Source organism: Equus asinus, chromosome 7, assembly GCF_041296235.1.
Source record: "Equus asinus isolate D_3611 breed Donkey chromosome 7, EquAss-T2T_v2, whole genome shotgun sequence".
NCBI lineage: Eukaryota > Metazoa > Chordata > Mammalia > Perissodactyla > Equidae > Equus > Equus asinus.
The window spans coordinates 27,043,756-27,068,142 of NC_091796.1; the positions used below are offsets into that span (position 1 = coordinate 27,043,756).

The 24,387-nt window shown below is 48.0% G+C and overlaps 1 protein-coding gene across 8 annotated transcripts in view; it reads left to right on the top strand.

The window, feature by feature from the left end:
- The window catches only part of ZBTB7C (zinc finger and BTB domain containing 7C), a 353,239-nt gene that overhangs the window by 40,001 nt on the left and 288,851 nt on the right, over positions 1–24,387 (top strand). The gene's annotated exons all lie outside the window — the stretch shown is intronic.

Genomic DNA, 24,387 nt, shown 5'->3' on the forward strand with positions numbered 1-24,387 from the left:
TCTCCAAGCCCTGACATTTCCAGCTTCACAAGATGGAAACTGAATATCCTAAAGGGCCAGCCATTTTCAGAACAGGGCTTTTTCAGCTAGGGGCAGGAATACCAGGAGCCTCATTGGGAGTTTCCAGAAGGTGGGCTGGGGCTCGGCAGAGCCCACCAGTTGCTCCTGGGGCTACAGAAACTGGGAGTTGTGGGTGTCAAGTGTGGACCTCTTCCTTCTCTCTCCTCTTTGGGAAATGAACCCTTTTGAGAAATGGGTGAGAGCCATAGACTGTCTTTCCAGAAAAACATGTGCCATGCACAGAACCATGTGCTAGACGCATACCCTGTTTTACGTTTAATTTCAGGGGTTCATGGTCTCCCCAAAATGCAGCTTGGATCACCTCCTGCCACCTGCTTGCTTTTCTCTCCTTAGTAGGTTCTGGATTTCTTCAACAAATCCAGAGCCAAGCTGTGGAAGAGGCTCAGGAGGCCAAAAGAAAGGCCTCAGAGCTGTTTTCTCTGCCCTCCCAAGAGGCTGGAAGAGGCCTCTCCAAAGAAAGACAGAAAATCACATCAGACTTTAAAATCAGTGCAAATTCATATGGTGACAGCTGAAGGCACTTGAGAGGTGGCGTGTGTGTGTCTGAGAGAGAGAACGTGTGTGTATTGGCTCTGTTACCCTGATAACACATCTTCTGGGAGGGATTCTCTACTTTTTTTTAATTAAACTTTTTATTTTGAGATAATTGGAAATTCACATGCAGTTGTAAAAAATTAATACAGAGGAATCCTTTGTACTCTTAGCCTAGTTTTCCCCAATGACAATATCTTGCAAAATTATAGCAGAGTAACATAACCAGGATATTGACATTGATAGAGTCAGGATGCAGAACCCTTCCACCACCACACGCATCCCTCCTGTTGCCCTTTAATAGCCACGCCCACTTCCTTCCTTCCCTGCTTAACCCCTGGAACCCACTAATCTGTTCTTCATTTCTATAATTTTATTATTTCAAGAATGTTATATAACTGGAATTGTACCATATGTATGTGACTTTTTGGGATTAGTTTTTTCATTCAGTGTAATTCTCTGAAGAGTCATCCAGCTTGACAGATCTATCCATAGTTTGTTCCTTTTCGTTGCTGAGTAGTATTCCATGGTGGGGGCAAACCACAGTTTACTTAACCATCCACCTGTGGAAGGACATCTGGATTCCTCTTTGACTCAATGATTATTTAGAAGCATGTTGATTTGTTTCCAAGTGTTTAGAGGTTTTGCTGTTATCTTGCTGTTATTGATTTCAAATTTGATTCCATTGAGGTCGGACAGCACACTCTGTATGATTTCAGTTCTTCTAAATTCACTGTGGTCTGTTTTATGGCCCAGGATATAGTCTATCTCGGTATATGCTCTGTGGGCACTTAAGAAGAGTGCATATTCTGCTATTGTTGGGTGGAGTGTTCTATAAATGTTGATTAGATTCTGTTGACTGATGGTGTGGCTGAGTTAATCCTACATCCTTGCTGATTGTCTAGTTGTTTTATTAACTTTTGAGAGAGGAATGTTCAAGTCTACAAATGTAATTGTGGATTTATCTATTTCTTTTCAGTTCTCTCAGGTTTGCTTCACATATTTTGTATCTGTATGGTTTGGTGCGTGCGCATTTAGGACTGCTATGTCTTCTCGGTGGATTGACCCTTTATCGATATCCTTCTCTGTCTCTAGTAATTTCTTTTGTTCTGAAGTCTACTTGATCTCATATTGATGTAATCACTCCTGCTTCCTTTCAATTAATGTTTGCATGATATATCTTTTTTAATCCTCTCACTTTCAACCTGCCTGTATCATAATACTGGAAGTGAGTTTTTTGTAGGCAGTAGGTAGTGGGTCATGTTTTAAAATTGGTGTCTTTAGATTATTCACATTTAATGCAATTATTGATGTATTAGGCTTAAGTATTCAATTTCATTTCCACGTTTTCTGTTTATTCTCTTTCCTTTCCATTTTCTTTTTCTTGCCTTCTTGTGGGGGTACTTAAACATTTTTTAGAATTCCACTTTAACTTATCTGTAGTATTTTTGAGTTTATATTTTTTGAATAGATTTTTTAGTGGTTTTTCTACATAGTACATTATGTGCACATAACTTATCACAGTTTACTGGTGTCATCATTTTACCAATTTGAGTGAAATGCAGAAAGCTTACCGCCCTAAATGTCTTTTCATCCTCCTCCCATTTATAATGTAATTGTCTTAAATATTGCCTTCATACATTTAGTGTTATAATTTTTCTTCAACTGTCAAATATAATTTAGGAATTCAAGAGGAGAAATAAAGCCAATTGTATTAACCCATACTTTTGCTTAGTGTGTTTTTTCCTTCCTGATGTTCAAAGGTTCTTTCTTTTATTCTTTCTTTTTGGTCTAAAGAACTTCCTTTAGCTATTCTTTTGGGAGTAGGTCTGTTGGCAACAAATTCCCTTAGTTTTCCTTTATCTTGGAATGACTTGATTTCTTCATTCCTGAAGGGTATTTTCACTGGATATATGTTTCTGGGTTTACTCTTCACACTTGAAAAATGTGTTACTTCTTTTTGGCCTCATGGTTTCTGATGAGAAATCTTCTGTCATTCTAATTGTTTTCCTCCTATAGGTAAGCGTCATTTCTCTCGGGCTGTTTTCAAGATTTTTTCTTTGTCTTTAGTTTTCGGCAGTTCGACTCTGATGTGTCTTGATGTGGATTTCTTTGAGTTTATTGTGTTTAAGATTCGTTCAGCTTCTTCAATCTGTCAGTATATGTCATTTTCCAAATTTGGGAGGTTTTCAATTATTGAGCACTTCTTCAGCCCACTGTTTTTCTTCTCTCCTTCTGGGACTCCAGTGACAGGAATGTAAGATCTTTTGTTATAGTACCCCAGGTACTATAGTCCCTGAGACTTTGTTTGCTTTTTGTTTTTTCAACCCATTTTCTCTCTATTTTTCAGATTTGGCAATTTTTATTGCTCTTTCAGCTCACTGATTATTTCCTCTGTCCCCTCCTTTCTGCTGTTGAGCCCATCCATTGAATTTGGTATTTCAGTTATTATATTTTCCAGTCCTACAGTTTCCGTTTGATTCCTCTTTATATCTTATATTTCTTTGCTATATTTTCTATTTTTTTCATTGGTATTGAATATATTCACAGTTGCTTATTGAAGCATTTTTATGAGGCCTGCTTTAATATCTTTGCCAGATATTTATAACATCTCTGTCATCTGGGAGTTGGCATCTATTGATTGTCTTTTTTCATTCAATTTGAGGTTCTCTTGGTTCTTGATATGATTAGTGATTTTTGATTGACACCTGGACATTTTGGGTAATACATTTTGAGACTCTAGATTTTACTTAAACCTTCTGCTCTAGCTGGATTTCTTTTTTTCACATGTTCCAGAGGAAGCTGGGGGCATTGTCTCATTCCTCCCAGGTGGGGATTGAAGTCCAGATGTCTCACTCAGCCTCCACAAATCCTTTTCTGGCTGGGAGGGGTTGGAATGCCTAGTCACTGCTCCCCTTTTGACCTCCATTGACACCATTGGGGTTGGAAGTGGTCTCATTACTGCTGAGCAGTGGTGAAAATCCTGACTCTCCGTTAGGCCTCCTCTGATACTGTCCCAGCAGGGATGGGTAAGGATGCCTCATTACTGCTGGGTGGGAGTGAGCGTCAAGGCTCTGCACTTGGCCTTTGCTAGCATGGATGAAGGTAGGGCCACGGTTTTTTCTGCAGCGTTTGGCTGCATTAGAGCAGTTATTGTACGGAAGTTTTGTCTTTCTAGGCTGCCCCTTTCCAAGTTTTTTGGTTAGAAAGAGGAAGATTTTGTTGGGGCTTTTTTGTTCTGTGCTCATTGATATTTCCAGGTTACCAGCTTCTTCAGCTCCAAATCTTCGATATATAAGGCCAAAAGAAAACTCAGGAACCTCGCCATCTTCTTGTTTCTCAGGTCCCACGGTCCCTAGCCAGTTGCTTCTCTTTCCTTTTCGGATTCATCTTATATTTGCTTTCTGTATAGTGTCCAGGGTTTTTAATTTTACTTACAGGGAAATAGAGAGAAAAGTACATCTGTTCCATCTTCCCAGAAGTGGAATTTCTGTATACTTCTCTTTATTTATTACTTTTTAGAATTGTTGAGAATGTGATACATGTACTTGGGAAGGTTTTACACAGGACAAAAGGGATACGCTGAAAATTCTCCTGTCTGCTCCTGTGCCCTGGCTGTGGTCACATCGTTCCTCTACCAGAAGTGGTCACTCTTTCCAGTGCTCCTGTGTTCTTCTCCGGAGAATCTATGTGTGTGTGTGTGTGTGTTCTCTTTCCATACATGGTAGTGGCACCAATTTAAACTTCCACCAACCGTGAACAAGAGTGGTTATACGTACTCTGTTTCAGCAGCACTGTGTATATTTAACTATTTTTGCCAAGCTGATATATGAAAAACTGGATCACATGGTAGTTTTAATTTGCATTTCCTGCATTGTGTGAGGATGAGCATCATTTCAGATGTGTACAATGCATTTGTGTTTCCTGCTTTGTCGACTGACAATTTAATTTCTTCCTTCTTGTACATTTCTCTATTGAGTTGTTGGCATTTCTCATGGACTTGCTCATGTTTTTACATGCACTTATTTATGTAGAAAGGAAATTAGCTCAATGTATGCCATATATGTTGCAGATATTTTTTCCTATTTTTTAAATTTATCTTTTAACTTTATTTTATTTTCTCCTATCAGATATTTAAGAAATTTTTAACTCAGTTGTAGCCTTTTATAAAAAAAAAATTTGGATTTGGTTCATACTTTGAAAGTCCTTCCTATTTCAAGAGTTATTACAAACATTCTCTTCGAGCTCTTGTCATAGTTTCATTTTTTTGTTTAGGTCCTTGATGCATGTGATCCAAATTTTTTCAGATGATTCCTGAGTTGTCGCAATACAATTAGTTGAAAAGTCGATCTTATTCTCAGTGGTTTGAAATGCCACCTTGATTTATTTGGGTCTTCTCTGTGTGGGTGCTTATCTGCCTTGTCAGCACATCGAAGCTTGTGGCTGGTGGCCTGGGGAGGCTGTGCTGAGGTAATCTTGGAGCCATCTGCAAGGGAAGGAGCACTTTTAGAGAGGGGACAGGAGCAAGGGTGTCTGCTCCCCCACCCCACCTCAGACTGCTCTGTGGTTTGGTCTCATGAAAACGGGCTGAGCCTGTTTCAGGGACATTGTCCCAGCATCTTGCCCCCTGATGGTAGGAGGCTGCTGTGTCTGCCCCTCTCATGAACCCATAGGTCTGCGCTCTTCTGGAATATCTCCTACACCCACCCCTCATCCCTGTTCCCCTCTTCTGCCCCTGACACCAATTCACTTCAGGCCTTCACTTACTAGCCTGTTTTTTGAGCACCCTCCTAAATGCTCGCTTGGTTGTCTCTTGCTGCCAAACAAATCACCACAAACTTAATTGCTTAAAACAACCCACATTTGTTATCTCACAGAATTGTTATTTCTGTAGGCCAGGAGTCCTGGCACAGCTTAGCTGGGCCCTGGCCTCAATGTCTCTCATGAGGCTGCAATGAAGGTGTCAGCCAGGGCTGAGTTCTCATCCAGAGGCTCAGCTGGGGAAGGATCCCCTTCCCTTTTCATGTGTTTGTTGGCAGCATTCAGTAGGATTCTTGGCAGCTTGCTTCTTCCAAGCCAGAAAGAAAGAAGGAGAATCTCTAGTGCCAATCTATTAAGAATATGGACTCTGACATAACATACCATGATCGCAGGAGCGAGAGCACAGCAGCTGTGCCATATTCTGTTGGGGAGAAGTCAGTCACAGGGCCCACCCACCCTCAAGGGAAGGGGCTTCCTCAGAGGTATTATCACCAGCAGGCTGGGCTCATGGGGGCCCTTAGGGTCTGTCTGCTGCATTGTCATTCTCTCTAAGGCTATCTCCACTCTGCTTCACCGTGGAGCCAGATTAATTTTCCTAAAGCACATCTCCCACCTCACTAGTCTTCTGCTCAAAAGCCTACAATAGTTAAAATTCAAAATTCCTTATGTCAGCATTCAAGACTCTGTCCAAGAGCTGCCTGGCAATATCTGTCAAAATTGCCAGTGCCCACGCCTTTTGACCCAGATGTTATCCCAGGACTCTACTCCCATATGAGTGAAATTGTGAATGCACAAGTGTAATTACTGCACAACTGTTGGAAATAGCCAAAGATGGGAGACACTAAATGGAGAGGGCTGGTTAAATACATCACCATACCGCCAAGCAATGGAATACTGCACAGCTGTGAAAATGAACCAGGCCGTTCTTTAGAAATTCAGGTAGCATGATCTACACTAGTCATTCTCAGAGTGTGGTTCCTGGAACAGCAGCAACAGCAGCTGGGAACTTGTTGGAAATACACGTTCTCAGGCCCCACCTCAGACCTACTGAATCAGAGACTCTGGACTGGGGCCCAGCAATCTGTGTTTTAGCAAGACGGCTGGGTAATTCTGATGCAGTTTCCATTTTGAGAACCACTGGTTTGCAATGAGTATAATTAAATGGAAAAATGTAGAACAGTGTATCTAGTATGCTACCATTTATGCACGAAAGGTAAAAGAGGTATATATTTTCTTGTATATGCATAAAACATCTCTGTAAGAATACATGAGATATGGCTGACATTGGTTGCCTTTCATGTGGGAAATGGCATAGCTGGGGGAAAGGATGGGAAGGTGACTTTTCCTTGCATGTCCTGTTGTAGAATATCCTTTAGAATTTGAAGCATTTAATGTATTACTTATTAAAAAAATTAAAATACAGAAGCCCCCCTCAGCCTGACCTCAGCCTTCCTCGTTCACTTTCTCTCTCACCCTTGCAGGGCCTCTTCACACTAGTCAAACGTGTCTCTTCACTGTCCCTTGGGTTTGGGTTGCATTTTCTGGCCATGAGCCTTGGCTTAATTCTGTGTCCTCATCTGGAATTCCCTGACTCCTCTCTGCATAATGAAAGCCAACTCAAAGGTCAGGCCCAGATGCTGCCTCTTTAGGGAGATTTGCCTGACCCCCTCTCCATGGTCAGAATTGACCGGCCCTTCTCCCTGGCTCCCGGAGACTGTGTTTCGCTGTCGCTTGCTGCACGACCGTCTTCTTTATTCAACTGTCAGCTGTCTGCGGGAAGGGACTTGGTCTTGCATCTCTTTGTGTCTCCAGCACCCTGCAAGCTGATGCCTAAGAATCTTTTAGTAAATGACTGAGCGAACCAGTGAATGATGGACAAAGAGATGGAGACATGGGGACCCAGGGTGGCATGGACAGTGAACAGACCTAACAGTGGTAATTGCCCAGGGAGGAGGAGAATGACTCTGGGCAGGAAAGATGGGGAGAGGCTGCAGAGAGAAGCTGCTGGTGGCTGGACTTTCTACCGCGTTGGGTTTGGGGCTGAGCCATGGTCAATGCCCTGAGGGGTAGGGTGGGTGTGGGGAGGGCACCCTTCATCTGGGAGCCCATGGGATTTACTTAGTTTTATTGGGAGGAGGGGTTCTTTTAAAAAGTCTTGTGCTTGCAGGGTGGGGGTGGCGGGCAGTAATCAAGGGGTGGAATATGTGTCTTGAAAAGACCTCATGCAGACACAGAAGGGCGGGCTGCTCTACCAATGGGGTTTTTCTGATTAAAACTAAGTCAGGGGTGAAGCTATTTTTTAATATTAAAAAGAATATGCCCCCAGTGGCCATGCTGTCCCTAACCTCCCTCCATCTCGAGAAAGCATCTGACATTTCCTGCACATTTTAACTTTCTAACCAAATAATGAAATAATCATATTGGCTCCTCCATCACAGGATTCATTTTCTCTCATTCCTGGGCTTCAGAATTCATCTCATATTTTAATCTGTTTTGAGCTCTTTTCAATTGCCTTGGAGATGGAGCCAAAGGTTCCGTGAACTCCTGTTGCCTGGAGTTGTTTGGTTTCGGTTCCTGTGGGGTATTTTCTTTAATAATGTGGTCCATCCTGCAGCAGCGGCAGGAATTCTAGCAGGCTCGGGGTTGGGGTGGGGCCTCACACTTCGTGGCTCCCTGACAGTAAATTAATGTCCAAATTCCGACTCATCTTCTGTCTTCCTCTTGAATGGTACCCTCTCTTCTCCACTGTATTAATGCTTAAATACCCATCTCCCCTGGAAATTCTCTCCCAGCTGCTCTAGGCCGCACGATCGCTCCCTCCTCTGAGCATTGATTCCACACAGAAAGCACAACATTGATAACAACCAGCGTTTCGGAGCCTAAATATCCTTTAGGCACATTCTGAGCACTGTACACAGATTAATTCATTTGGCCTCATGCTCCCCTGTAAGGTGGGATTAGTATAAGTGTCCCCATTATTTTGATGAGTAGGCTGAGGTCAAGAGAGATTAAATCACTTGTCCAAGAGCTGGAATACACCTAAGGTTAATTTCAACCAGTTTAAGTTTTGATTTTCCCATTTCATGTATGCACATCACAGCTCTCCAACTGGACAGCAGGACCTCAGGGTGGTGCACGCCCTTCTCGGTGCTGTGCTAGGTGGCACAGTGATGGCATTGTAAATACTTGTGGGTTGTTGGAGCTCCTTGTCTCCTGAGAGACCAGAGACGGGCACTGGTTTGGAGCAGACAGTAGGGAGCCTTCTGTCCCATTCTTAGGGCCAAAAGGCTGATTTTGGGGTGGTGGGTGGAGTTGCCCAAGGACTTCCCCATGCTTCTTGTTTTAGGTAGAGAGTGGCAAGGGGGCACAGCTGACAAGACTTTGCCTGTGGGGCATGAAACCGTGTGTGTTGTAAGATTTTAGGGGAGACCTGAGCACACATCAAGGAGTACCCTGTGAGCATGGGGAGACGTGAGCTACCAGAAAGGGTCCCTTGTATGAAAATGAGAGAGGCCCGTGTGTGGGAAGGCGTTGGCAAGGGGGAGGGAACCAGTCAGCTCTCTGTCCGAGGGGCTCCTCTCTAGAGTGAGGTTCTGGTCCTCCCTTTGGGCTGTCTTTGTTCCATAAAGATGACCAACCTTGGGTTAGGCATTTCACATCTTCGGGCCTCAGTTAACTCATCTGTAAAAGGAGGAGAAATAATCCAAACCAGCTTTTCCTTGGCAGAGCCTCGGAAGGGGAAATGGGAGTGTGCCCATCAGGAGCAAATGTTTCCTGGCAGGAAGGAGTACCGGAGTTATGTGAAGGGAGGCCATTTCTCCCTGTGTTCTCCTCCTGACATACTGGCTGATGGGCTGTGTGTTTGACCAGACTCACTGGATCTGTGCGGCTTCGGATTCTCTCTTTCTCTCTCTGGCACCTCCCATGAGCCCTTCTGGGCCGCCATCTTCCTCCACATCCAGGTTCCGAGTCCTCCCTGTGCAACCAAATCCTCTGGGTGCCTCCCATGCCCAGGCCCCACCCACAGAAGTTCTGATCCTGTGGTCCTGGGTGTGTCCTGGGCTTGGTATTTCTTTAAAGGCTTCCCAAGGGATTCCATTGTGCCCCTGGGTGGAGAGCCACTCTCCAGAGCACAACACAGCACAGGGCACAACTGGAGAAAAAAGAGAGGAGAGAAGGTCCGTCAAAATCTCAAGGGCAGCATGTATACCTAGAAAAGACAATTGAAGTCGTGTTTACTTGATGCTATGATATGTTTTAGACCTGATACTGAACGCGTTTTGCTAGGTCAAATGAAATTAAAGGGGTACATTAGATGTTTACGTTTAGCAAAAGATAGCACAGGTGGGTTACCATGAGTCTCCTCTGGGATCTGAGAGTGGAGACCCTGGGAAGCTGGGAGGCAGGGCGGCAGCAGACCTGGAACCTGGAAGACTGGTTATCAAGCCCGGTTCCATCACTTACTCACTCTGTGAGCCTGGGGAAGCTACCTGCCCTCTGTGAACTCAGCTTCCTCAACCGTCACATGGGAATATTAATGCCTGTCGCACAGAATCATTGTGAGGGACAAGTGAGACCATTCATGGAAGTATTTTGAGAAATCAAGACTTCTTTACGCATGAAAATATTTCATAAAAACAATTGTGTTCTGTATTCTGTCAACTGTGACTCTCTGGACACCATCCCTTAGGAGTTTTGCTTGACAGGGAGACCAGATGTCCCAAATTTGTGGTCTTCTGCCCAGGTTTACTGTGCATTCTAGATCTTATCCACTCCTGAGCAGCACTGACCAGCCCCCTCCCCCAACCCCCACCCCAGCCCCCATCTTCAAATTCCATTGCCCTCCACTGGCTTCTTCCCTTCAGGATAGAAACATACTCCTCTCTCCTATAGTAAAAATAAAACACACCTGTGACCCTTGGGCCCCCTCTAGCTTCTATCCTTCTGCCTTTGCCTTACAATCAGGTTTCTGGGATGTGTGAATCATGTGGCGACCTCTTTTTTCCTTACGCCTTCCACCTCTGCTCTGGCAGAGGCCACCAGTGACCCATGACCGCCAGCTGCTCCATCCTTGTCTACCTGAGGTCTCTGCAGTGTGTGCCCTATGGACCACTCCCTTCATGTCATCCTCTCCTTCCTCAGCCTCCTTCACATCCTCCCTTCCCCTCTTACCTGCACCTTCACCTTTGACTGATCACCTTGTCATAGGGGTTCTACTTCTTACCTATTTCTCAAACCTTTAGACTGCCTCAGTGCCCACCACCACTACCTTGGTTCAGTCCCTCATCTCATACCTGGGCCATTGGTCCAGCCTCTTAAGTAGCCCTGCCCTCCCTCCCCTGGCTCCCTCTGCCTCTCCAGGGTCAAGTCCAATACAAAGCCCTTTGTGCTCTGGCTCCTGTCTGCACCTCCAGGCTCATCTCTTCCAATTCCTCCTTTCACATTTGCATCCATTCCTCAAGTCTGTCCTGGTGGGTCATGGCTCTGATTTTCCACATTCTGTAACATCCCCATAAAACCTTCCCTGCCCACTACTACCCCAACCTCATGCTGGAGAAATGTTTATTTTATAAATCCCAGCTCAGCTGTCAGATCCCTCAAGGAGCCTCCCCTGATTCCTCTGCTCCATCTCCAAACGGGGTTAGTCTTGCCTTGCCTTGCTCTGGGCCGCTGCTGCTCACAGACATGCTGCTTTTATAGCTCTCCTCACGTGGCATTATGCATGCAGCATTGGCTTCCCCAGGACCTGAGAGCTCCATGAGAGAAGGGTTCATGGCTGGTGCTCTCTCTTTTAAGCTCTTGCTCTCAGATTTGCAGAGTCTGGTACAGACTTGGTGCTTAGCAAATGTTTGTAGAATTGAATTGAATTGATTTATCTGCAAAGGACAACTCGAAGCATCTTGATGGGTCGTGGTGACTTCTGAAGGCTCAAGGAAAGGTCTGTTTAGTTCTTGTTCCTGTATTCCAGTGCTTGGAAAAATAGTTACCCTCACATGGGATCTATTGCTAATTCACAGTTAGCAAGGGTCTTGACTTTTCCAGACTCTGCCAGTTCTGATCTCTGCAGACAGCAGGGAGCTTCCTCTAGGGAGGCCCCATTCGCAAATAATCGGAGATACACGCTCATCCTAGGATGCTGTGGCTGGGCCAGTAGAAGCAGCCAGAACGCTCTGGCTCTGAACCAGGGAGACACTCCAGTGTCCCATATGCTTTCCTGGATTCTTTTGCCCGGGTCTAAATCCCTGTGAGGATGAGCATCCTTAGAAGGCATTGGTCTCTGGTCTCTGGTCTCTGGGCGCTCCTTGCCCCTCCCCTGCACCTCAGCACAGATGACTTCTTGTTCCTCTTTTGTACCACCCATGACTTCCTTTCCAAGTTCTCTCCCACCCTTCTCTCTTCGGGCTAAAGGGGAAGGATGGCTTGTTAAAGTCACAAAGCCTCATCGCAGAACTGACGCCACCAGCTTTTGATGGCTTTTCAAGGGGCCGGACTTGCAGGGCAGGCCTTCTCTGGCCTCCTTTTGTATCCTTGATCTGTTGGAAGGCCCAACTGTCATTAAACTCATTCTTGAAATTTTCCTTTATACCTTCTGCCTGTCTCACTCTCACAGTGGCATCTCATGTCCGTCATTTTGCCATCACTATGAAACCTTTAATTTTAACTCCCTGTGATACCTAAATGATATGTTATATGTTAGAACGTGGTTATATATTGTAAGATTGTAATGTTATATATTGTAATAAGGTCTCCTGTCATTTCTTTTGAAAATCTTGTTTCGATCGTCTTCATAGTTGCTTTTTTCTAAACCTGCTCTGAAAGCTTTCCTTCATCCTGGGGTGAAAATGACAAATCAGAGGAGAAAGTTTGGTTTCTCACAGGGGAGGGAAAGGCATGAAGTTCTGATGGAGGAACGTCAGGTACCAGCTCTGGGTAGCTGAGCCTGTGTGTTTGTGGGTGTGATGGTCATCAGCTCTCTGTCTGCTGGCCCCGGGCAGGGTTGTCCTTCTTGTGGGATGAAGCCACAACATGAGACAAATTCTGGCCAGTAGGTTGGAAGTGGCATGCTGGGCTTCACTTCCAGGTTGGAGCATTTCATTACCAGTGCGAGGCCCTCCAGAGCTGGCAGGATAGTTGGCAGCATATGGGACGGTGGCTAGTGCCACAGCCTGAAACCCTGAGTGACTGCAGCAAGCACAGTCCGCAGAGGTTTTTGTTACTGCAGCACACTAGCCTATCCTGACTGGTGGAGAAATGGGTCCTATGCCGAGAAGGGTTGTGCTGCGTAACAAAAATGTAAACTATATGCCATTTGCTTAGGGCAAATACGAGAATGAGAAGGTTGGAGAACCATTGCACATGTACTGTGAACATGAAATACGTTTTTGTTGTCGTTGGCCCCTGAGATTTTGGAGTTGTGTGTTGCCACCAGCCTTCCTGCCTGATATGGGGAAATGGGGAGGCCCTATCAGGGGCAACATTTGCATACCAGTAAGACCTTCCTGGAGCCCCCAAAAGCTCCTCATCTTGGCAGTCACCTTCCATGCCACTAGGAAAGCCAGTCCTGTGTCCCGCCCTCCCCAGGGCCCCCAGTGAGGATTCCCTGCACCCTGTGACCCAGAGAACGAGCAGGCTTGTTTTCTCCTTGGAACTCTTCTTTGTCTCTGTTTCATTGTCACCTTTTCTGTGTGTCAGCGTCAGGGCTCTTGAGAGGCAGAGGTGAGAAAGTGTGAGCTCTGTGTCCCATTTCCCAGCTGTGTTTCTCTAGAATTAACAAGAAGGTGAAGTTTGTCTTTGTGATCCTCTTCCAGCCCCCACCCAGCCTGTACCCCCCATTGCTCTGGCCCCTTCTCTACCTGTTCTGCAGGTGGCTGTTTGCTTCCCATAAGAATATATACGTCCTCTCACCGCTCTGGGACAGATCTTCCAGTGTGTTTCAAGGTGACAATCTCGTGATGTGGTAGATTAATCTCTGCATATGTTAATCACCAGTGCAGGCTGCCTAGGGAGCTGTTCATTCCTCAAATGGTAATTGAGGCTCCCCTGTGCCCAGCTCTGAGCACCATACTAGTTGGGGGACTCATGACTAAGGTCTGTCCCTGCCCCTAGACCCAGTTCAGTGGGGGAGGAACAGGACCGAGTGAGTAGAGTGTTGAGAAGTGTGGTGTAGGGTGATGTGTGTTGGGAACTGTGGGTGGGATCCAGGCTGTGAGTGCTGTGGGGGCCAAGTGGGTGGAGAGGGTGCTCTGTGGTCTGGAATGGTCAGGGAATGCCAAGTCACTGCTCTGGGGTCTCAGTTCTTCCATCTGTCAGGTAAGGAGGGTGGGCTCATGGGTTGCTTTGCAGATTGCCTGTTAATAAGAATTACCAGGGAGACTAGGTCAACAACAGAACTCCCAGGCCCCTCCTGGGGATTCCAGTTGTGTGAGTCTGGAGTGGGACTGGGAACCTGGCTCTTTACGTCTTGCCTGGCCTCCCCTCCCCACCCTAGTTTTGCCCCAGGAGATGGGATGTTGGGAATTTACCCTGGGCGGGCTGTGAAAGGTGTGGGGGATACAGAGGCAGCCTTCGAGATGCCCAGCTCTGTGTTGGAAGAGCACTCGCCACAGCTGGGGCAAGTTGGGAGACCAGGACATGTGAAAGTCTCATTGGTTGCTGAAGAATTTGCCCTCCCGGTTAGCAGGACCAGGGCAAGGTCTGTTGAGCAGGAGTGCCCTTCGGAGGAGAGCTGGAGGCAGCCTGGCTGCTCGGAGCTGTCTGTGTTCAGTCTTGACACGATAATGCTTCAGGCTGCTGGGAAGGCTTTGGAGCGAGTTCATTGTGTGATTTTAGAACAAACATGGGAGCTGGGACCCCATGAGAGACCAATGAAATGGGCAGCCTGGATTGGACCAGCTCCTTTCCAAGTTGGGAAACTCTGCTAACCAATTCAGCAAACCTAGCAGGGTGCTCTGAGGATCCTGTACCTCGGTGCTTCTCAAACTGCCTGTGCATCTGAATTGCCTGGTGTGCTTGCTCACACGGGTGCTGGGCCCCACCTCCAAGTGTCTGATTCAAGAAGTGGTGGTGGAGAGGTTGGGGCAGAGGATTTGCATTTCTAGCATGTGTCCAGATGCTGTGCTTCTGCTGGTCCCGGAACCACAATTTCAAAGCCAATGCCAAGTTCTTAGCCTTCTAGCCCAGGCGTGGGGGTGGTTCCTACAGACTCAGGACCCAGTCACTACCCCAAGGGTACTTCTATTCCAACTGAGGACCTTCTCACACCGGGCCAGATCAAGAGAATATGAGGTAGTGAGTGTCAGAGTTCTGAAGTGAGCCAAAGATAGTAAGCACCAAGGAAGCTGGGGAGAGGAGTATGCAGTGGTGGGGGGCAGCATCTTGAAGCAGAGAGGCCAAGGGTGGGCAGACCTGGATTACTGTGCCATTTACTGTACACATGTGACCTAGGATGGCAGTGGCGTCCCCTGGAAATGTGCGGTGCGGTGAATCCAGTGAATGAGAGGGCCTGCCAGGCTGGGCCAGTGTGTAGGGGCACAGATTGGGAAGCCCAGTGTAGGCCTGGGGCACAGTGCAGAAGCCAGTGGTGGAGTGGAATTCCTACTAGGAGCAGGAAGTAGAGAAGGCTTTATAGGATCCGGCCCAGGGCAGGCCTGAAATGCTCCGGTGAGGAGTTCAGACTTTCTTCCACAGTGAACTGGGAACAAATCAACAGCAGTTTGGCTCCCCAAAGCAGACATCTGGAAATTGACTCTTTCAAATTTTGAAAAACAGACTTTCAGTAGTAGCTCATGGCTGGTCCGTGTGACATGATTTCAAGGCTGCATCTCAGAGATTTTGCTGTCGTTCCCACTCCCCCACCATCCTGTTTCTCCTCTACAGTCCTTGAAATTTCACTATTAGAGATTATATTCTTTCGTTAAAAATATTACCCTCTTCAAGAGGCTCATGTTATGAACCAGAAATGCCTAAGAAGGAAAGTAACTAACCTTAGCATGCTGTGCTAGGTCACCTTACAGGAGGTTTACGTGGCAGTCTTCTTCTCCAAGGACCGATGGGCAGGGGACAGAGGACAGGTAAACACTGATGAACCTCGAGGCAGATGAGGAAAGGCCAGGTGTGGCAGAGATGGAGAACCATGGTTTGCTGGTCAGAGAGGAAGCAGGAGGCAGGGTGGGTGTAGGGAAAGACCTCTGAGGCTGGCCAACAAGAATGTTCTCGGGTCATGTGAGGCCAGGGGGGCCTGGATGTTAATGGCATAGAAGGGCATCAGTGAGCTTGGCAGGCTCACAATAGCTCAGCCCACTTTCTTTGGTCCCCCGTCTGGTTTCCTTTCTGTGGAAATGGAGGGGAGGGTGTTGCTACATTTCAGACCCCACCCTGACACACCAGCCTTCTCCTCTCCTGCTTCACTGCCTAAAAGGGCTGGAGTTGGTGCTAGATTTGCAGTCAGGAAGCAGGAAATAGCTGTGTCTCTCAAGTCATGTTCCCAAGTCCATTAGATACATATGCTCCAAAAGCTGTGTGGGAGAAGAAACTCTATTCTAATTGTATTTGGGGTTGATGAGCGGACAAGGAGATCTCAGGTGAGAACTTTTGCCAAATGATTAATCACCTCCATATTTCCCTGTTTCAAAATCTTCTTTTTCCATATCGAATGGTCTGTAACTGAGAACGGTATATACAGCGCACGTAAAGCTCCAACAGGAAACTGTTATGAGCAAGGTCACTCATTGTGTTCATGTTGTGATTGGTTATGTCAACCTAAAACCTAAAATATCTGTTTGTTTAAATAGGCCTTGAAGAAAGATGGAGTTTTGCCCATGGGTGTGAGTTTCACAGGTGTATTCCCAGGCCATCCCACCCTCAGATGATGCTTTTATTGAATGAAGGTATCTGAGAAACTGGAGGTTGATTTCTGCTACCAGTTGAGTGTCTTTCCTGCCACATAATTCGTTGAAGGAAAGAAAATTTGGAAGGCCCAGGAGGTGGCTTGGAGTGGAGATAAAGCCTATTTTGGGGAAAAAAATATAAGAGGCCCATCACCATGCCTTTGTCTCCCTTTCTCCCACCCGTGCTGCGAGGGAACACGCAGGGATGGCTCTTTGGGCCCGACCCCTTCCAGGCTGTGTGACGGTTGTGGGCAGGTCATGCAACCATTCTGCTCTTCACCTATAGTGACGCTGACCTGACGTGATCATGAGGTGACTGAGGAAGCACGCACAGAGTGCCAGGAATCCGTCAGTGCCCTGTCGGTACAGGCCAGCTCCACCCAGCTCTCCATGCGTCAGTCACAAAGGACCACACCCCGTGAGAAAGGCCCTGACTGCATTTTCCTGGAAACACCTAGATTCGGGTCATTGAGTGGTTTTTCACATCAAAGATATGTGGAATTGGAGGGAACTAGGGGACAAGGACCCTCCCACGGCCCGACAGCAGGGTGGAGGCTGAGCCCAGCCTGCAGCCTGGATAAAGATGCTCTGCCCACCTACCTCCCACCCCAACACTGCTGGTTACAAAGAGCCTGGGGAAGCTCATTCCTCAATCAACAAATCAGGGGAAAGTGACAGGGTTGAAGAAGGAGGGGGGTTTCTGTGCAGCTAGAGGCTGTGGTTTTAGGCAGTGCTGGGCGCATCTTGGTGTGGTAAACAGAACACTCCATTTGGAGTTGGAAGACCTGCCCGGCTGTCAGCTCAGCCCCTTCCTATCTTTCTGCTTGCAGGCTTGAGCTGTCGCATCTGTTTTCACATCTGTCGATTGGGTATGACTGTCCTTGCCTCACTCCCAGGGTTGCCTGGAGGATTGGGAATTCTGGATAGGAAGCTCTGTGCAGATTATGAGACACTAAGCAAAAACAAAGGACTATTCGTATAACAGTCTCTGTTTCAATATTGCTTTGAGGCTTTCAGGGAACTTCCTCATCTTTTCTCTTCTTAATGTACAGCAGCTGGGTGAGGCAGGCAGGGCTGATGATACTACTCTCATATACACATGTCTAAGGCTGACCACGACCCTGAGAGCTGGGGGTGACGTAAGCCTGGGCCCCAGTCGTCCCGACACAGTGATCACAGCTTTCCAGCTCACCGCCAACCTTGACATCACCTTGCTCACCTGCTTGCACATCACTTCTGTCCTTAACTTTAGTCACTTCTGCTCTTCTCTAAGTTTCAGCTCTTACCATGATGCCCTCTGAGGTGTATTTTCATCTCCTGGTGTCTGGTTCCCCCATACTGCCCATGGGCTACTGCAGTGCCTGCCCCCCACCCCCCAGCAGCATCCCAGGCCCTAGGTCTAAACTTCCCCCTTCTGTGCCCCACCCTTCGCTGGCTGAAGAGCTAAAGAGGACCACTGGGTGACAGGATGACTCATTTTCGGGATGGGGACTTCTGGGAGGCAAGTGGGCTTCCACTAAAAAGAGCAGCTCAAACAGTGGGCTTTTGGTGCCAGGGTAGCATTTTAGGACAAGAAGCCCTCTTGGAACCCTGTGGATGCCCCAGGGCTTAACACAGTTGTTGGTGCCCAGTAGGGCTGCTCACATTTGCATATGTTGGTGAGTGACACCGTTAGGGCAGGTAGCTATTCTGATTGCTTCGGGGGCTCAGTTTCATCAAGCATTTCTTGAGCACTTTGTGGACATCCAGCTCTATGCTGGGCACTGCCTTCAGAGGGCTCACAGTTCAGTGGGTCCCAAGTCAGGTGCACACACAAGGTTACATTTCAGGGTCAAAGGTGCTGTAGGAACGTGCTCTAGAGGCGCCTACTGTCTCCTGAGCTTCTGGTTTCCTGGAAGAGGGGACCCTTGATCTAACCTCGAAGGCCAAGTAGAGATCAGAGTTAGGAAGGAGGCTTGGCAGGGGGCTTGGCACCTCCAGTCCCTACCCTTCTTGCCTGCCAGGGCCCCCCAGCCTCCCCTGCTACGACGTAGCACTCTGCTCTCTCCCTTCCAGCCCCCTCCATGTTCTGCCAGAGAGAAATCTCCCAGTGGGTAGGATTCTGGGTCCTGTGCCCTAGTCTGCATTTGCTGGGCTGGTGGGGGTAATGGGCACTTTTTGGGCTCCCCAGGCCCAGCAACTGCTGCTGTGAAATCTTAATCGATCACTCCAATCAAAGGTTTCATGTCTTCAAGAATAAGTGATTTAACTTATCTTTTAGATCGCGGTTGACTTTGGCACATAAAAGGCTCATTCAGTTTGAAGCAACATCTCCACCAGGAATGGGTTAAGAGCAAGAAAATGATTCTTTCTTAACACGGATGCAGCTGGGACTGTGGAAACCCAAATACACTTGTAGTCTCAATGCTGAGAGCCCTTCTGTTAGGCAGTGGTAATATGCTCTCCCCACTGGGGAAACCTGTTGGCTCACAAGCCGAAGGGATGTTCGTGCGGGCCGAGCTATTTGATCGGTCCGGATGCACAAAGCCACTGCTCTTTTAAATCCTTTGAACTGGCTTCATCCTCCTCTCTAGTCCCTGCCCCCATCACCAACAAGAGGGATGTGAGCACCAGTGATCCCCATGGGCTTCCTGAGTCCATTCCTGGAATAAGCGCCATGGGTGACACGGAGGAAATGTGAGCCACGGCTTCCCTGCCAATATGAGCTTACATCTCTCTGCCGTGTGTGGCTGGAAGTGGGAGTGTGTGTATAAATGGGCTCAACTCTGTGGAGGGCAATTTGACAGTAGCTGTGAAATCTTAGTGCACATATCCTTTGACCCAGGAATTCTACTTCTATCAATTTATCCTCCAGATCCAGGCACATAAAGGAAAGGGCACATGTACAGGTTGTTCATTGCGGTGCTGTTTGTAAGTGCAAAAGATTTAGAAAGAATGTAAATGACCATCAGCAGGAGACTGGATTAATCAATTATAGTGCAGCCATACAGTGGAATAGTATGCGGCCATAAACAAGAACAGGATGCTTTTATATAGTGATCCAGGATGATCTCAAAGGTGTTGGGATAAAAGCAAGATGCAGAACAGTGTTATGGTATGGTACTGCTTGTAAAAAACGGTAAAAATAATACATATTGTTGTTTCTTTATATAGGCATAAAGTCTCTTGGGATAGAAACACAAGGAAATATTAACAGAGAGGGGAAATGGGTGGTGGGTAATAGGTACCCTATTATTATGACAGGGACAGGTAATAGGGTTAAGAGGGAAGCTTTTCATTCTATAGCCTTTTGTGCCATTTGAATTTTGAACAGTGTGACTCTGTTTCCTATTGGTGGTAGGCAGAATAATGCCCCGCCCCCAAAGATGTCCACACGAATCCCTGGACCCTTTAAATATGTTGCTTTACATGGCACAGGGGCTTTGCAGATGTGATTAAGGTCATGCACCTTGAGGTGGAGAGAGGATCCTGGATTATCTCAGTGGGACCAATCAAATCACACTGAGTCCTCAAAAGCTGAGAACCTTTCCTAGCTGTGGTCAGAGAGGGAGATGAGAGCACAGAAGAATGCTCAGAGATGCTATGTTGCTGGCTTCAAAGATGGAGGAAGTGGCCTACGAACCAAGGAATGCAGGCAGCCTCTCAAAGCTTGAAAAGGCAAGGTGAACGGATTCTCCCTTACAGCCTCCAGGCAGGCACACAGCCCAGCTGGCATCTTGATTTTAGTCCAGTGAGACCTGGTTGGACTTCTGACTTACAGAACTGTAAGGAAATGCAGTCATGGGTTGCTTAATGTCGGGACCACATGCTGAGAAATGTATGGTTTGGGGATTTTGTTGTTGTGTGACCATCATAGACTATATTTACACAAACCTAGATGGTATAGCCCACTACACACCCAGGCTCTATGGTACTGACCTATGGGACCACCGTTGTATATGCGGTCCCTTGTTGACTGAATCACCATTTTGCAGTGTGTGACTGTAGGTTTGTATTGCTTAAGCCACTGAGTTTGTGGTGATTTTTCACTGTGGCCATAGAAAACTAATAGACTACTGAGAACAATAAATGAAGAAAACCGTTTGTGAAAGGAGTGCACCATCCAGTTAGAGTGGGACTCGCGGTGTGTGCACGGAGGAAACAGGCGCTAACTTCAGTGCAGAGCTGTGCAGTGTGGACTAAGTGCTCTGGAGCCCAGCTCACTTCCTGAAGGACTGCTGGGGTGCCCAGTGGGGCCAGGCACTGTGCTGCATACAGGGGCCTCAAAGTGAAAAAGACATGGTCCCTGCCCTGGAGGGGCTTCGAGCGAGGCTAGTTTTGCAGCCTCTCTCCTCTGCCCTTTGAAACTGGTCCCCAGGATGTGTGCACTGTGTTGTCCCCACCACCATGGCATGTTAAACATGGCAGTTCTAGGTCCTTTGCCATCTTGGGTCCCGAAGGACTAGACTTTCCCTCATTCCCCTGTTTGTAGCCAGTCAGCCTGCCTTGAATACCTCCAGGGCTGGAGAACTCACCACCTCTTGAGAAGCTTGGTCCTGCTCTAAACTTTCCTCGTAAGCACTTCATGTGGGCGCTGTCCATTCCAGCATCACACAAGGACTGGGGGACTCTGGGCTTCTGCTTTGGGAGGTGTGTGTCTCACCTTCGCTCATGAGACCACACACTCTCTCACGTAGGCATCTGTACTATCAATTTCTTGTCCACCCATCATCTCGACAGGACCAAACATACAATAGGGACTCACTGAAAACCTGTTGAATGGAAGCACATAGGCAGCTCCTATAGTTTGCACTGCGCAGTGCCAGATAGGCATTAAGAAGAATTCCAGAAACAAAAAAAGATGGAGACTTGGTCTTTGAGCCTAGTTATAAAGAGAAAATTTATCGTTGTGCTCCTCTGCCACTTCCTTTGTCCATGCCCATTTTGTACAAGAAATGAAGAGAGACAATGATTTCCTCCTTTAGTCCCCCCTCCCCTCTGAGGCATTTCCAGGATGCTGTGACTCTTTGATTTGAAGGAGACAACTAGCTGCTCACAGGTGCTTCTCAAGTCCTGCCAGCCACCAGGCAGCCAGTACCACACCCAGGGCTGCCTTGACAGCCCCCCAGACCCAGCTACCCTCTTCCTGCTTCCTTCTGTCTCCCCTCCCCTCCCTACCCCTAGCTTCCAGTGTCCTCTGACCCATCTCTCACGGCTTCCTCTCCCAGCCAAAAGTATAGGGAGTGTTTGAGCAGAGGTGGCCGCATGCATAGCCAGGTGGTGTGTGTCCACACTGTAACTCTTGGACACCAGCCCTAGCTGAGGGAGTCATCCTGCCAGCACCACCTCAGCCTCTGCAGGAGACTTGGGGCAGTGTTTTCATGTGGGGAGATGGCAGGGTCCCCAGAACGAAGCAGCTGGGAGCCACTGTCCTTGTCCCAGTGAGGAACCCTGGGTCTGCAGGGAAGTGTGGTGGCCAAGGGGGCCTGGTTCGGAATCAGGTAGCTGAGGATTCGAATCCAGGCTTCTCAGTGACGAGCTGTGTGACCTTGGTTGCTTACCGTTTCTAAGCCTCAGTTTACTCATCCGTAAAAGTGGGAGCTGGACTCGGACCTGAGGTGACACCAGGCATGTACAGAGTCTGAGTTGAATTCTAACCTTGAGCTTGCCTTCTGGTCTGGCCCCTGTGGTCAGGTCAGCAACGAAAATGTATAAGCCCCTTCTGGGAAGATCAGATGCAAAGCAGAAATAGGTGCCAGGTTAGGGGTGGGGTCCCCGTGATGACTGACTCGACTTCTCCATGGGAAATGCCTGGCTCTTGGCGGTTGGTATGATTTTGTAAGGTTTGTGCCGTTTGACCATCTTGGCTCATTTCTTTGCTGCCATGCTGCTCCCTGGGCCAGACCCAGGGGCGATGCACGTTTGCAGAGGCCCCTCCCCGGCAGCCACCTGGGTGAAATCTTGGGGTCTGGTTCGTTTGTCAGGCAGGGCTAGTAAATGCGCCATCACACTAACATGCCCCCCGGCTCCTCAACTGCTTTCTCGGTCCGGGGTATCCATCACCTCACCCTCTTTCCCCACTGGCCTCCCACACCTACCTCCCAGGCCTCCTCTGCCCCAGTTCCCTGCCCTTTTTCTGGCTGACCTCAGCATTTTGCAGACCATTTCCCACCTTGGTCTCAAAGTGGCTTTTCTGTTTCCTTCCCAGAAGCTTCCCCCTCCTGCAGTTGGCAGCCTGGCCTTTCCATAAAGGCCACCTTTCAGAACTGCCCACCTCCGAGCTTGAAAACTCTGCAATGCTCTTTTCCGACCACAACCTCCAGGCCCTCTGCTGGCGTCCTCCGGAGAATTAGTGATGTGGTGGGCTCTCACGCGTGGAATGGGAAGGTCACGTGTTCCAGGGGGACGTGGTAGGGTGGGTGATAAATGCAGAGTTGACGGGGTCAGGTAGGAGAAGAGGCCGCGGGAAGCTCGGTGTGCAGAGGAGACAGTAAGAGCTTGTTGGTGGAGCTGGCTCCAACCAGGGGTGCAGGGGAAAGGCAGAGTGATGAGGCTTCATGCTGGGGAGAGGGGGGGTGGGGGACACGGATTGCTCTGCCAGGTGTTTCTGGTCTAAGGATGAGCCTGCATCCAGCCTAGTACCTCTGGGTGGCCTCCTGGGGGAAGCAGGGAAAGCAAGCCTCATTGGGGGACTTGTAGCATCTCTTAGGGGAAGGAGCAAGGCAAGAGCATTACTGAGCCTTAGGGATGGGTTTGGAGAAAGGAGTGACGCCAGAGATGTATAGAGTTGGGGTTAAATTCTAAATCTGAGTTTGCCTTCTAGTCTGGCCCTTGTGGTCTTGTCACCCACTCTGACAGGTCTCTAACCCAGCCTCTGGGAAAACCAGCCAGTGAAGCAGGAATAAGTGCCAGTTCAGGTGAGGGGTCAGAAACAGACACTTCACTTATCCAGAGATCAGCCTGCCGTCACCTCTCCATCCAGAACATAGACGTCAAAGCAAGGGAAGAGTTCTCGCCATCATTGAGAATGACTGAAGCCATGCCTCCTTATTCCTAAGAATACGTCTCCAGCCGACCCTTGCTCTGAGCCCCAGCGTTGCCCAGCCTGGGGAGATTCCAAGTTGTACCTCAGAAGTAGGCAAGCTTCTTTAGGCAGGCATACCAGTCGGGGAGTATGACATCTGGACGCCGTCCTGTGGGAAGGGCTCCCAACAGAGGAGAGAAGACCCAGCGGCAGGGACACGTCACCTAAGACAGCAGAGAGCCTCACACAGACGCCGGAGGGCCCTCCGGACGGGGTGACATTCTGTTTAGCACCTCAGCACTGCAAGTGTGTTATGGAACAAAGCTGGGGAGAGATGTACCCAAACAAATGTTAGATTTTATATCCTTTGCCAAAAAGGAAGAGAAGCATGTAAACATTTAAAAAAAAATACTTCATGCAGCAGGGTAAAAATGAAACACACTTTGTTGCTTGGAGGGGCATGTTTAATTGTCTGGTATGTGGAATATCTCGTCTGTATTGTTAGATAAATCTTTAACCGTGTTGGCATCATGGAGTGTTAAGACAAAAGAGAACACGAGATCCCATAAACTCATTTAAGAATTTTTATAGATGATATAATTGAGGTTCAGAGACGTGAAGTGATTTTCCCAAGGTGCACAGCCAGATGGTGCCAGAAGTGGGCCTTGAACTTGGTTCACTAAAGTGCAAAATCATTCAGGGGCTGGAGAACAGGCCAGGGTTCAGCACTGTACCTCGGGCAGGAGCTGCCAGACAGGGGCCAGGACCCACTGCAGCCTCCCAGCGGTCAGAGCCAAGGCCTCGAGAGGAGATTGGGGGGCCAGCAACATCTACCCAAGGACAGGTTGAAGAGATCCTGCACAGAATGGGATGGGGGTCCAGCCGAATGGGTGGGGCTGCTGGTAAGCTGGGAGAACTGACCAGAAGTGCACAGGGCAGTCAGGGGCAGGGTGTCAGGAGTGGTATGAACATAACCAATACATGAGTGAGTGGCAGGCATCCCCTGACTGGAACATTTTGACTCCGATTCTAGAGCAGCCCACCTCCAGGCATGTCAGGAACTGGTTTGAGAAGCAGCTTACAGCCCTGAAACGGGAAACAAAGAAGAAAATGCCAGCCACTCCT